A 16,017-nucleotide genomic window follows, 5' to 3' on the forward strand; every position below is an offset into this window, starting at 1 on the left:
AAAGACACCTTCAATAAATCTAAATCCAAAGCTTAAAAGTAATATAAACACTGATAATACAAATAGTATCTCTGTAAATATAATAAAATAGAAATAACTAATTTAAAAACCATGGAATCTATCAATTTACTGTATTGAAGGACATAAGATAAAATTTAGACAAATACATGTTTATGAATCAAAAGACTTAATATCTTAACAAATTCAATTAGTCTCTAAATGTGTAAACTTAATGCACTGCCAAGCACAATCCCAAGAGCGATTTTTCTTAGTTGTTCAGAAGAATTTTAAGTGGCATGTGGTTACATTAAAAATATGACCATAATGGGGTGCCTGGGTGGCTCAGTTGGTTAAGCATCTGACTTCGGCTCAGGTCATGATCTCACTGCTCATGGGTTCAAGCCACGAGTCACAATTCTGAAGGCTAGAAGTCTGAGATCAGTGTCAACAGCGTTGATTTCTTCTGAGGAGTGTGAGGAAGAATCTGTTCCAGACCCTTCTCCTAGCTTCTGGTGGTTTGCTGGTAATCATTGGTGCTCCTTGGCTTTTAGATGCATCATGCTGACCTTTGTCTTTATGTTCCCATGTCATGCTCACTGTCATTGAGTTAAGGAACCTCTCTCCTCAAATACAACCTCATGTTAACTTAGTACATCTGCAACATCATAATTTTAAGTGCACATCCTTCTAAAAATGTGATCCATGGGAATCTATGCCTAGAAATGGAAACAATAATATACAGCAACATATGCTGTTGGATGTTGATGTCTTTGTACTGTTTGTAGTGGCAATCAATCAATGTAAAGTGACTATTTTGTAATAAGAGTGTGCTTAAATATTTTGTAGTCTAGTCATACTGTGGTATCGTGAGATCATTACAATAAATGACATCGATCAATAATAGCTTAGATACAGAGTTGAGGGAGGAAAACAAGGAGCAGAGAACTATTATATAAAAAAATTACATTTTTGTGAAACAAATGGAAAATATGGACCATACATTTAAATGCACATTTATATATTATGTGTAGATAGTATATATTATACTTGAACCTATAATTTCTTTATAAGAATACAGAGAAACATACAAACGAAAGCATCCCAAGTTGTGAATTTTTTCATACATAAGTTGGATAAAGGATAGATCTGGCACAGCTAAGGCTGAGAGAGATAAGAGGTAATAGATAAGACATAAATAGATAAAGGTGAAGAGGAAGAGGGAAAACATCTGATTTATTATTATAAATGAAATTTTAAACAAGTGCATATCTTAAAAACTATGAATTCAGCAGTAATGGCCTTGAAGCTAGAAACAGACACCCAAGTAGAATTTGGTCTAAAACTGAACAAGAACTCTTTCCTTAGCTATGCTCCCTAAGAGTTTTAGCCCAATATTCTAGGGAACAATTGAAAACTAATATGAAGATAGCTTGTGCAAAATGTGTTTTATGCAACCGTCCTAGACCTTTTGGTCAGCTGGGCACCACCCCACCACACTGATCTAAGGCTGCAAACCATGTTGGCTAGAATCTCTTTTCCTATGAGGGGGTTTGAGTTGATCAAGAGGAACTTGTCTGATAGTTGAAGCAGAAAGTTAGGGGATCCATCTTTCTCAGCATGCTGTGTGATCACACAAAGTAGCTTCACCAGACAGTCATGGCTTCTCTCAGGAATCACCCCATCAGCCTTTACTTTAGAGTCATATGCATCTCTGCAGGCTCTTATCTGCACTCAGGTTCCTCCACACACATTCTAGTCTTCTGGATGGGATCTTCACAGTTGACCCTCTGACCTTCATGTCAGCTTTCCTGACCTTCAGTGGTAACTTCTCTGACTCCCTCTATTCTTCCTAGAGTTGCATAAACCCCTAATTCTGTATTAAACCATTGATACCCCAAATGCATAAAGTGACTTCTCTTTCCTGAGAGAACCCTGGCTGATAGTTATCTATGAACAGTGTGGTAAAATAAGAAGCGTTCTCATAAAGAAAAGAGAGGTAGTTAAAAATAGTAATAATAATAAAAGAATCAGCTAGTGGAGTAGTAAGGTCAGGGTGAAGGGAGCAGCCATCTCAGAATGAGGCGATGAGAATATAGTGTATTGCCTGTAAAGAAGTGACATATAATGATAAAACCAGCTATATTTCATTACATTTTTTATTATCATGAGCCCCATGATTATAAACTGCCAGTTAGTAAAAAAAAAAAACTTTCTTATACAGTAGGCCTTTCTTAACTGTCTCCCCCCTTGGTTCATCCCTTGAATAAAAAAATGATAAATAAAAGCACACAGATGCAATTTATCTCAGAATATACAGAAGCGCTTTGGCAATTAGAAGTTCACTATAAGTTGTTTACATGAATTTTGATATCTACATAAAACATGTATCGATGAGATGTGGTTATTAAGGGATTTTTAGCCAGGGGACTTGAAAAGGCTGGACATCAAGATAAACAATATTTATCCTTGGGGGAATCCTAGTCACTTGACTGTTATTATTTTGATAACAAGGTCAAACTTCATGAGGGAGTAGATTCATAGGACTTTAGTAAATTTTAAGGAAGTGCTTCACCTTGAATGACAAGACTGTCCAGATTGTGAGAGGGATGTTGGGTCATCTCAGCACAATGTCGTTGTGGGTCCCATTCAACTTGCTTTCCTTATTTCATGCTTAACAAGAAACCTACTGACTATAATTTATCCAAATACATTTGACTAAATGTAAAAAAGTCACTGACCATTCAGACTTAGAATATTCTGGGCTTGAGTGAGTAATTTCTCATTGTAAATAAAAAAATGCAATCTTTATTTTTTTAGTTAGCAATAATCACTGACCTATGCCAGATTATTTCTGGAAATTTTAAGGACAAAGTGTGGAAATTCAGCATTATGACCTTACTTTGAGAAATGTTTCAGAGGTGCCTGGGTGGATCAGTTGGTTGAGCATCCAACTTTTTATTTCAGCTCAGATCGTGATTCCAGGGTTATGGGATTGAGCCCCATGTTCGGCTCTGTGTTGATAGGATTCTCTCTCTCTCTCTCTCTCACACTGTCTCTCTCTCTCTCTCTCTCTGTCTCCCTCTCACATCTGCCCTCCTCCCCAGCTCACGCTCTTTCTCTTAAAAGAAAGAAAAGAGAGACAAATGTTTCTGCTAGTTTTTGAAAAAAATGCTTTCCAAGATAGAATCTGGGTTTGCCAACCACTAATTCTGTACACTTTCAATTACATTAGGTTGCTATTTATTATTCTGACGTGTTCTATGAAAAAAGGTGATATTGTTAATTTACACATTTTACACCTTAATATGCAGTTAAGTATGAAAAATGACCAGGTATGTATTTTGAAGGAAGAAGAAAGAAAAAAAAATAGTATTTGATTAAATTCACTCATTATATTAGATTCTTTTAAATGAAAGGTCATATCTGGTTTATTTAGCAAATTTAACAAAGTCTTTAAGCCGAGCACTGCACTAGCTTCTGGTTCCAAAGACAAAGGGAATATGAGTAAGAAAAATAAAATAAAATGTTTTCATATCTTTGATCACTTACAAATGCTGACTACTTCCTTACCAAATTTTAGGATATAAATAAAATCTGCCCTGCTCAAGGAGTGTTTTTAATCAGTCTTCCTTTGTCTATATTATCAATTACTTTGTATTCTTTAATTATAGCTTGATCACTCTCCTTTTTTTTTTTTCCCTTCCCATTCCTGTTCTCTGGCACATAATATTGCCTAGCCCCAGTGGGTAAGTATTTTGGAAAACAACACTGAGATCTGTTTCACCAATGACACTTCTCATTTATTTCTGTATGTATGTATGTATGTATGCATTCATACATGCATGTGTTTTCAGTTAGGACTTTATTTGGTTAGGAAAAAGAGACCAAACCAAATGTACACAGAAGGAATATTTAGCATACATTTACTAGAAATGGAAGAAGGTACAAAGATATGGGGGTAAGGTGTCTATGCCTTACTCAAGCTGATGAAATTGAACAACAGTAGACCACAGATAAATTGCATTTTGTAGTAGGTAAAATAACGATCCCCAATGATATCTATGCCCTAATCTCCATAACCTGCATGTTAGGTTATACAGAAAAGGAATAGAGGTAACAGAATTAAGACTGATAATCAACTCACCTTAAAATAGGGAGATATACCTATTATTCAGGTGGGCCTCATATAATGGTAAAGTCTTTAGAAGGGGAGAAGGAGGTAGAAGAGAAGATCAGATTGAAAGAAGAGCTATGAGAAGAGATCCATCTGCCATTGCTGGCTTTGAACATGGAAGAATGCAGGTGGACTTTAGAGACTGGAAAATGCAAGGAAACAGATTCTTTAGGGGTTGCAGGAGAGAGCACAGTTTTTCCAACCCCTTAATTTTAGCCCTGTGTGACCCGTTTCAGACTTCTGACTTAGAAAACTGGAAGGTAATAAATTTGTGTTGTTTTAAGTCACTACATTTTTGGTAGTTTCTTACTACCCTTGTGAATCTAGATTTCTGTATTCAGTAAAAATACATTTGAAAAAGAATCAAGCATACTATCAAACAAATATACATAAAAAACAATGGAGGCCAGAAAACAATGATAAGACACCTCTGACATAAATTAAAAAAAACAAACACTGTAAACCAGGTTCGTATGGACAGTAAAAAATACTCCAAAAGTAAAGGCAAAGGATTTATATTTATACATAAAGAAAAGATAAACTTTGTTGAGAAAATTTGTTTTCAGGACCTGCTGTACAAAAAAAGTTAAAAACAAAGAGAGAAAAAAAACCAAAAAAACAACTAATGGAGCATTTGGGGCTGAGAGAAAATGTTCCTAGGACTATAGAAAGGAATGAAGAGCTTGAGAAGTGGATAAGTGATGCTTTTATGGGTAAAACTATATGTATGTATGTATTTGAGAGACAGAGACAATGAGAGTGGGGGAGAGGCAGAGGGAGAGAGAGAATCTTAAGCAGACTGGGTGTGGAGTCTGCTTAAGATTCTCTCTCTCTCTCTCTCTCTCTCTCTCTCTCTGCCCCTGGGGCTCAGTCTCACAACTGTGAGATCATGACCTGGGCCAAAATCCAGATTCAGATGCTTAACTAACTGAGTCAGCCAGTCAGCCTGGGTAAATTACCCAGCCCTGGCTATTACCACCCAGCCCTGGGTAAATATTTAAAACCATTGTTTCTTCTCTTAATTTATTTAAAAGGCAATTGACTGCTTAAATTAAAAACAACAGTATGTATTGGGGCACCTGGGTGGCTCAGTCAGTTAAGTGTCTGACCTCAGCTCAGGTCATGATCTCACACTCCGTGAGTTTGAGCCCTGCGTCAGGCTCTGTGCTGACAGCTCAGAGCCTGAAGCCTGCTTCAGATTCTGTGTCTCCCTCTCTCTCTGCCCCTCCCCTGCTCATGCTCTGTCTCTCTCTGTCTCAAAAATAAATAAAAACATTTAAAAAATTTTTAAATAACAATATGTATTAACTGGAATTTAAATAAAAAATTAAAAAATAAATTTAAAATAATGGCATTGTATTGTTGAATTGAATACACCTGTAAAAATAAACTATTTTAAACCAATAGCACAAGAAAAGGAGGGAAGGAAAATGGAATTTTAGTGTTATAAATTTCTTAATTTTATATAAGGTAGTAAAATATTAAGTATACTTTTATAAGTTATTTTGGACAGTTTTATAGACATTAAACTATAATATGCCAACAGTTTTAATGAACACTAAATATTATATCATGAAAAAGTTATGCCAATATATTTGACAACTTTTATGTGAAACAGAAAAAATACTTTACAAAAGACTAAAAGTATAAAAAGAAGAAACAGAAAATCTGAATTTATATTCAGTATATTCTGATACTGAATTTATAACAAAATTCCCCAGATGGTTTACCCACAAATTCTATTAAACACTTAATGATGAAATGATACCAAAATTGCACAATTTTTCAGAAAACAAACGAGAGAACATTTCTCAACACATTTTATTAGGCTACCATAAACTTAATATCAAAACCTTGATGGCAATACTTGATTAGAAAAAAAATACAGACACATAGTAACAAACATCTTCAACAAAAAATTAGCAAATTAATTCCAGCAACATATAGGATAATATATCATGTTCAAGTGGAATCTATCTCAAAAATTCAAGGTTAATTAATCACTTGAAAATATTCAATGCAATTGGACATACTTAGATGATAAAGGGAAAAGAATTTAGGACATCTCAAGAGGTGGAAAAAACAATACCAACCTCAATTCATGATATACATTTCAGTAACATCGGAATAGAAGAGAACTTCCTCAAAAGGTATATGCAAAAATCATATCATATTGAATACTGAGGGATTAAATACTTTTCCACTTTTATCAGGAACAAAACAAACAAACAAAAGTTTGTTCTTATCACCTTTATTAAATATTGTTCTGGAGTTCCTAGTAATAAGCCAGAATAGTAAGACAAGAAAAAGAAAGGAATGGCATAAAGATTTCAGATGTCATTATATATAGATGATATATATGTAAAAAGTCCTAAGGAATCTATAAAAGATATTAAAACAAATAAGTGAAATCAGCAAGCATATAGAATACAACATACATAAGAATGTTTTATATACTAGCAAATAAAGATGTAATAATGCCTTTATGAAAATATCAAAAACAGGGGCGCCTGGGTGGCTCAGTTGGTTGAGTGTCCGACTTCGGTTCAGGTCATGATCTCACGGTTCGTGAGTTGGAGCCCTGCGTCGGGCTCTGTGCAGACAGCTCAGAGCCTGGAACCTGCCTCAGATTCTGTGTCTCCCTCTCTCTCTGCCCCTCCCCTGCTCATGCTCTGTCTCTCTCTGTTTCAAAAATAAATAAAACATTAAAAAAAAAGAAAATATCAAAAACAAAAAATAATAAAATTAACAAAGTGCTACACTCACACTACCAAAATATTGGCTGAGAAAAAATTAAGTTATGACCTAAATGGAGAGATATATATTTTAATGCACTGACCGACTCAATATTGTCACATTTTCAACTCTCCCCAAATTTATTATTCTAATAAAAATAATACCAATTAATAGTTAACCAACAATTTTTGGGTAGAAAACAAAGAATCATATCTCAAATTTTAGAAATAGCAAAATAATCACAGAAATAACAAAGTTGGAGAACATACACGCAAGCTATCTGAATTAAAAACAAAGCTGGAATAACCTAGCCAAGGTGGTTCATGTAAGAAAACAGAATCATGGAACAAGATAGAGAGTGTAGAAATAGATCCTCACATAAACTGTCAACTGGTTTTTTACAATGACTAAATTGAAATTTGATGGAGAAAGAAAGTATTTTCAACAAACAGTATAGGGCAAATGGGATAAGTATATGGGGAAAAAATGAAACTCAAACTTTACCTCATATGACAGGTAAAAACTCATTCAAAATGGATCATCTTTCATCAGAAAAAAATAAATCTATAAAGAATCTGAAGAAAATGTAAAAAAAAATATCTCTGTGAATCACACAGGCAAAGATTTCTTAGCAAGGACGCAAAAAGCACTACCATAACAGAAACTATCAATTACAAACTGGACTTCATAAAAAATAAATACTTCTTTTCACTAAAACTCATTGTTACAAAATGAAAAGGTAACCGTTTGGGTGAAAATATTTCCAGTATATATACCCGACTCAAGACTCTAATCTAGAATATTTAAAGAACCCGCTGAATCAAGAATGGCCAACATCCAGTAAAAAAGGGCAAAGGTCTTCGTCAGTCACTTCACAGAAGAAATCACATAAGAATGGATGAAAGCCTATCAAAGATTGCTCAATATCATTAGCTGTCAGGGAAATGAAAAGTATAGCTGCAGTAAGATATGACTCAATGTGGTAGTTACAATTTCAAAACCTTTGCCATGTCAACTGTTGGCACGAATAAGAAGCAACCTAGTGCAAGTTGGTGAGTGTGTAAGAGTCCACAACCACTTTAAACATTATTTGGCAGATTCTCTTTAAGATAAATATGAAGCTATCTTGTTACCCCATAATTTCACACTTAAGTATTAACCCAAGAGCAACGAAAACCATACATCCACAGATAGATCTTGTATGAGAAGGGTTTTTTAGCAGCTTTATTCTTTATAGCCCTAAACTAGAAACGACCCAAATGTATATTAATAGGAAAATGAGCTAAACATAAAAAAAATGTTGTAGTCTATTATACAGTGCAATACTATACATCAATTAAAAAAAAGAACAAATGAATGATTCATAAAACAACTTGTATTATTTTAAAAACATTATGTAATTTATGTGGAGGGAACAAAGACAGAAACAACAGAATACATGCTGCTTGATTTCATTTATAAGAAATTCAGGACAAGTAAAATTCATCTCTGATGATAAAAATCAAATCAATGGTTGCATATGAGAGGTATGACTGGAAGGAGTCAGGAGTTTTCTGTGTGGTGGAAATTTTTTAGATCTTGACTGTGATGTTGATTTCACTACTGTATATCTTTCTCCTTTAATCTTATGAAATGTTACAGTAAAATTTGTGCTTTGCAGTGTATGAAAATTTTGCCTTGGTAAAAAGACAATTAAAATCTATAATATGGCACAACTTCAGGTTTATATATTTCTTAGAAATTGTAAAGATCTTAGAAATTGTTAATTTTACTTTTCAGCCTCTCAGTCAAATACACTCTTACATATAAACACAGACACACACACACACACACACACACACACACACACACACATTACAGATTGGTATTTGGACACAAAGGGAAATTAAAGGAATCTTCCTAACTCAGCCAGTTTCAGAACTGGGATGATTTGGACTTTCTGACTCCTGCCTATTCAATCATACCAGATTTCATCTCTATAATACCAAACACCACACATAAAGCAGTCTACATCTTTCTTACACATTGCAAATAATAAAATAAAACAAACCAGGAAACTATTAATGAGTGCGTATCATTCCCTGGGTTATATACTATTTTATTCTTGACTATATATATATATACACACACACACATATATATAGCTTTTATATATATAAAAGCTAAAACAAGACTTTTTTTTAATCGTGTGTTCCATGGGTTTGTATGTAGCTTGTGAATGGACTTTGGGAGGCCTACAATTTTTTGAAATTATATGCAAAATGTTGTGTTCATATACTTGTGTTCATTTTTCTGATAACTCCCACAGATTCATATGGATCCTGTGACCTCACCCTTCCACATAAAAATCACTGAAACATGAAGGCTCATTTTCCATCTAAAAATTAAATATGAATGAAACTTCGTATAATCATGGAGTGATAATACCACCCTAAGCAAGATTCCAAAAGATGAAACTACAAAAGAAAATATTCATATAACTGACTATTCGAAATCTTAAAAATACTCTGGATATTCAGAAAAAACGTGAAGAAAAAGATAATACATTAAACACATCAATCAATGAGTTGATAATTCTTGGAACAAATTCTTGGAATAGTGCCTATGGTAGTAAGAATTATATCCACTATTATTATATCTATACAACATAAAAATTCTGATTTCAAGAATTGTTGATGATATGGATTTTTTTTATCATATATTGGGTTAACAGTAACCCTATAAAGTTAGAGAGGGATAGAGCCAAACCATAAGAGACTCTTAAAAACTGAGAATAAACTGAGGGTTGATGGGGGGTTGGAGGGAGCGGAGGGTGGGTGATGGGCATTGAGGAGGGCACCTGTTGGGATGATCACTGGGCGTTGTATGGAAACCAATTTGAAAATAGATTTCATATTAAAAAAAATAAAATTAACCCTATAATAAAAACTAAAAACATTTGAAGGAAATATACCAAAATGCTACTAAATAACTGAGTCGTAAAATTACTATTTTTTTTTCATTTTTATCCCTTGCTGTATTTGTTATCTATCATATAAATTGTCTTATAAATTGGGAAAAGTAAAATTACCTAATCAGAAAAAAATAAGCAAAGGATATGAATGTACATTTAAAAAGAAAGAAATGCGAATTATAAAACACATGAAAATATCTTTAACCTCTCCAGTAATCCAAATGATGGCAATTTAAACCAAAGTTGTAGTTTAAAAATAATGTTAGGGGCACCTGGGTGGCTCCGTTGGTTAAGCGTTCGACTAAGCTCAGGTCATGATCTCACTGTTTGTGGGTTTGAACCTGTGTTGGGCTCTGTGCTGAAAGCTCAGAGTCTGGAGGCTGCTTGGGATTCTGTGTCTCCCTCTCTCTCTGCCCCTCTCCTGCTTGCACTCGATCTCTCTCTCAAAAATAAATGAACATAAAAAAAATAAAAAAATGTTTTATGTTACATAGTGTTAAAGATACAAAAATTGTTGCCATCTGAAACCATTTTACATTTAAAGTAATTTGAATGCTCCCCCCATCTCTCTTATCTGAGGACTATTAACTTTGTGAAATCACATGGTATTGTTTTACTCTGGTGCTAATTTATTTTAATAAAAATGAGCAGTAGTGTCCACTCTTGAGTCTTACCACGTACTGTATACATATTGTTTTCTCCCATAGCTATTTTGATAAAATAAATTATTTGGAGTACCAAGCAAGTATTGAGGTATTAAGGCTCAGGCACGACTGTCCAGAAAATCACAGTAAATGAAACTGTTGGACATGAGACTTCTAGGGTTGATGCTGTTCTGTTTCATAAGCAACCAGCCAAACATCAGCCTGAGGGCCAGAGTAACAATAGTAAGGCCTTCCCGAGAGCAGCTGCAGTGGTTAAGAATTAGATTTCTTCCCTTGTGCTCTTTTGTTTAATTCTCAAAATATCTTTTAATTAAAGAGATTGATATACTCTTTTACAAATAACAGAATTGAACACAAGAGAAGAAAAAAGACTTAGTCAAAGTTGTTTAGTTACTGAGGGGCAGAACCTCAAATCAATTCAGGTCTTATCATTCTCCTACTAAGAAGGAGAGAATGCTATATCCCCAAGGATATCCTTAGCAAGAGCTAAATATAAAAATATAATCACTGGGAGTTTCAGCATCTTGAAAATGGACAACTGTATTATACATGTACATTAAATGCATATGCCAAACTTCCAAAGCCTTAATAGCTAGTGGAAACGGGAGATATTCAAGAACCAACAATCAAATTGCACTTAGAATTGAAAGATTTGTTCAACTTTCTGTGAACTTCAGTCTATCAATTTCTTTCTTCTTGTTGAGGTTTTTCCCTAAGGGCACTGAAAACTGATGTTAATTGGGTGTTCTCTCTGCTTGTGAGAGTAGACTAGAATTACCTGAATCCCAAATGCAGACAGTTCAATTTCCTACCCCCAATCCCCCACAGGGCTTTTTAGCTGCCATGTAAGTCAGCTTATTAAGGTATAAATTCTGGAAAAGCCCGGGTCTTTTTCTAGTGCCTCCTGCCAGCCTGAAATTGCATTCTTGGTTGCTAACATCAAAGCATACACATTTTTGTTTTATTTTGAACGTTGTGTTTATAATGAAAGAACATTGATATTGAGAAAATAAAATGACTCTAACGTTAGTGTACTTAAGTTACTGGAATGGTAATGATACCAGTTGGTACACAGTGGTCATGTTAGAACCACAGTTTAATTGGATCATGACTTCTGCGTGGAACACTTGATTATCACAAGTAGGAAAAGGTAAGCCCTTGAATAGTTTCTCCTCTTTCTAAATATATTTTTGAGCTTTATAACCTATTAGGACTTATGAAATACAGGAAATAAATAGCTCGTAGGAGACCTATATTATAGTTTATTTTTTACCTAATTAGATTTTAGACCAGTCACTTGATCATTGGCCTTCAGTTTTCTCAATTACAAAGGCCCATATGACCTGAATCTTCCTTACCTTTCAAATAGCATCTCCACCCGGTTTCTCTAACCTTCAGTCACATAGAAATAGTCCCATCGTCAAGAACATCCCAAACCTCTTCCCACCTAAAGCTTTTCACACCTTTTTTGTCTGTGTGTTCAATCTGCTTTGACTGGAGTTCTTACATGGCTCTGCCTCCTTTTCATAATTCCTGATTACATGTGATCTCTTCAAATAGGCCTTAGGATCAACTTATCTAAGTAGGTCCCTCTTCCTACCTCATCCTTATAATACTCTATTGCAAGATCTTGCAAGATGTTTCTATATTTTTTGTTATGTACTTGTTTGTTTATCCCATTATTTACTTTCTTCTCCAACAAAACTTATTTCCACAAGTACAGGATCTAAGGTCTTATGTGTGTTCACTCACCTACTCAGTTCTGCCTTGAACTTCTTTTTATGGAGCAATGGTTTCAGATGGGGCTGTTCAGGAAATGTGAAGGCAGAACTCAAGTCCAACCCTCTTGCTATCACATCCCTGTCTACCATTCCACTGTTGTCCCCAGAGTTGGCACCCTTTGTATTAAAATTGCATGACTCTGAATACTAATTAATTTATTTGTATCTGGTATATTTTCTACTTTAATTTATTCTGATTATAGGAGGAAGTCTGGGGTCAGAGTAAACAAGAAAGGTACTTGGACATTGGAATTCAGCTATATTCTCTGCTCCCTTTGGTTGAATTTCAAAAGTAATATTTGATTATCCCATAAAAATAATAATCAGAAGATAAGTGTGTTTTAGTTTCCTTATACTTTATTAGTTGGTTATTTATTTTGCATTCTAATATTTTGCTGACTTACACAGTTTTATCTGATTCATTGAGTTTATTAGTTTTACTGTTACTAATAAACCCTAATTCTTTATTACCTTCCATGCAATACTTTGCCCTGATGATCAACACAATGTAAACTACTACGCATCACTAGAAAGCATTTGTTGAATGAATACCTGAATGAAGAAATGGGAGAATAGAACAAGATTCTTCCTGTCATCTGATTTGAACTTCTAATTCTATTTTTGTCTTACTTGTCAGTTCTCTTTTCTTAAATTTACCCATCAATAGTTCTGAAAGAAGAGAAATGAAAGATACTTCTTTTTTTTAATATATGAAAATTATTGTCAAATTGGTTTCCATACAACACCCAGTGCTCATCCCAAAAGATGCCCTCTTCAATACCCATCACCAACCCTCCCCTCCCTCCCACCCCCCATCAACCCGCAGTTTGTTCTCAGTTTTTAAGAGTCTCTTATGCTTTGGCTCTTAATAATTCCTTTGTTTATTATCACCCACAGCAGAATACTTATCTCCTTAATTGCCTGTCTTTTACATACATGGGGCTGATACATTTAACCTACCAGTTTTATTAGTATTCATTAACTCATCTTTTTCCACTTAACCATAGGATACTTATTTTTTGTTCAGTTTGGTATTATAAGACCTGAATGGACTTGAGATTCTGCCCTTCAGTAACTAAAATAACTTGAATAAATCACTTCTTTTTCTCAAAGCTTCGTATACTATATGGTATTATATTCTTCATGGTTGTTCTGAAGATTAAATAAAAAAGCACAGGTGAAGGAACCTAACCCAGTACTTAATACATAGTGTTATATTCACTATTTTGGTGTTGTTGCTTTGAAGTTTCCTCTTCCGTAAACAAAGCTTTTCTGGGTCTTTTAGGCTTCCCCTCCGAAGTTTATGTTTTATTCCTATTAGAACTCCTGTAAATATTACTTTTCTCTGAGTGTCTCCATCTCTTGTATACTTTCCTTTAGTTTGCTGTCTTAGTAGGGACCAGATTATGTAAAGCGCATAAAACGTAGCTTTAAAAACATTTGCTTTTTATATTTCTGTCTTTTTTTTTCTGGATAACTTCATCATTGTGGTGATTCTAAAATAGAAAACAGTGTTTTTCTCTATCCTGTTTGACGTATGTTATTTTTGCGCATAGATGTGGGGGAAAAAACAAGCGTTATGGAAATAGACAAACAACAGAACCAGTGCTGACCACAGAACTATTTTGAGTCCTAGTGAATTGAGAAGAAGAATTTTGTGCTTTAAAATAGAATCTCTCCCTTGTTCTCAGCCCTTGGGAATGACTTCTTGACAAGCTAACCCACTCCATGCCAATCTTCATATTAATTCAATTTTACTTCACTCAACACATTTCACCTGCAAACACTAGTGAATCATAAACACAGCTTATCTTGTATCAGAATGTTTTTTGGTATTCCTAACATTAACCCAGTTAGTTATAAAATTGATTCTTTTATTATCCACAAACAATACCACTCTGTATTTTCTAATGTGGAAAACAACAGTTTTATACGTTTGAACAGGAGCCTGATTTTGTCCTCCAAAGAGATAAAATGGATCATGCAAGAAATTCTAACAACTTGCTGCACTTAGTTCTTCATGTTTATGCAGGTAGTTATTTTTAGGATTCAGAAAAAAGGTATATGTTTTAAGATCAGCTGCTCAAGAAGCAGTATCTTCCATTGCGTGCAAAATCAAACCAAATGAGGACTGGAACTGAAAGGATTGTTTATCTTTATTCTGACAAGTTCCAAGTATTTTTCCTTCGTTAAAAAACATAGTCATCAGTAATAGATTCTTTTACACTCTATTTCTCTAAAATAGTCGGGAGGAATAAAATCATTTGGGAAACGAACTAAATTGCACAAGTACAACGATGTTATTTTTTGGAAAAACCATGACATCTTTACTAATATTAAAAAAAAGTTGTAATTGGGACAGCAGGACCTCCTGTTTACATGTGGTGATACTTACAAATGCATTTTAGACAGTAATTTCAAGGAAAGCAGAGGAGTGCTCCACAATGTAATATTCACATAAGATGATGTCTCTGTTTTGATCCAGTCTAATGTTCAGACTCTGGAATACTTGCTTTACAGATGAAAACTCTTTCTAAAAAAATGATTCTGCAAATTCATTCGAGAAACAGTAAATGATTTTATTCCCTCTGGTTGTGATTATTTGAATATGTTTTCTGTAAAAACTGTGTTGGCATTTTTACCACACACACTTGAATAATGTAACTTATTTGCATTTTTCTTTCAACAGCTGCGCATGTCGATAAATAGGGAGTTTGTAAAGCTGGCTCAGACAAAAATCGTGTGTATTTATTATCAGTAATGAGGATTTTTTTTTTTTAGGTATAAAGGGGAATTATGTTGAATTTATTTTTTCAGCTAATATTTTAAATTTGTGCAGGTTATCATATTCAGTCAACAAAAGCAAAGTTATTTGGTTGCAAATTAATGTACTTAGATGTACTGTAGGGTAAGATCAAGTTCCACTAGTATTTAATTTTTGAAACATGTTTGAGGAGGACATAACTCCATGAAACAATTTGCAATTATTTTTAATAGGGTTTTATTATAAATTGGTTATGATAAAGGAAATGCTCTTAAGACAATTGGAAAGGGGTGAAGGGTTACAATTTTAATTAAAGAGTAATCTTCAGTATTGTAGGCAAAACAATTTTTGGAGTGACATTGAGGCTGGGAATAAATCAGGGCGGCGAATTTGAGTCAGTGATTTGGTTGTCAAGGTAACTCTTTCAGATTGGAAAATAGCACCCAGTAATGTGACATATAGAAACACAGGGATTGCTCTCTATATCTCAGAACTGAGGTTTAGAGATTGGGAATTAAGCTAGCAGATGACCAAACTCTTCTAATAATTAGGATTTTTGATTTAGAATGAAACAGCATATCTTTGAGGCATGTCTTTAGTTTTTTTGTAAACCCCGCAGAAGTATCAGCTTTTGTGTAAATCAAGTGCAAAAGAACTCACTTATGTGCATGAGGGTTGTTGTTGATGCTGGTTTTGACATCCAAGCATAAATTTAAAAATAAAGTTTTTCTTAAAGATAGTAGTTCCTGCAGTCCATCAATTCTTAAACCAGTAAAGGACAAATGATGATATTTTGTGTGTGTTTGTACATCATGTATGTATGTATGCATTTATGTATATAGGTATGTGTATATATATAGTTAATGGTAGGGCCTATATTTTTAATGTCAAAGTAAATTCTCAAAGGAATAAAGGATGCACAATAAACACTTGAGCTGCCTTCA

The sequence above is a fragment of the Acinonyx jubatus genome, chromosome D2, assembly GCF_027475565.1.
Source record: "Acinonyx jubatus isolate Ajub_Pintada_27869175 chromosome D2, VMU_Ajub_asm_v1.0, whole genome shotgun sequence".
NCBI lineage: Eukaryota > Metazoa > Chordata > Mammalia > Carnivora > Felidae > Acinonyx > Acinonyx jubatus.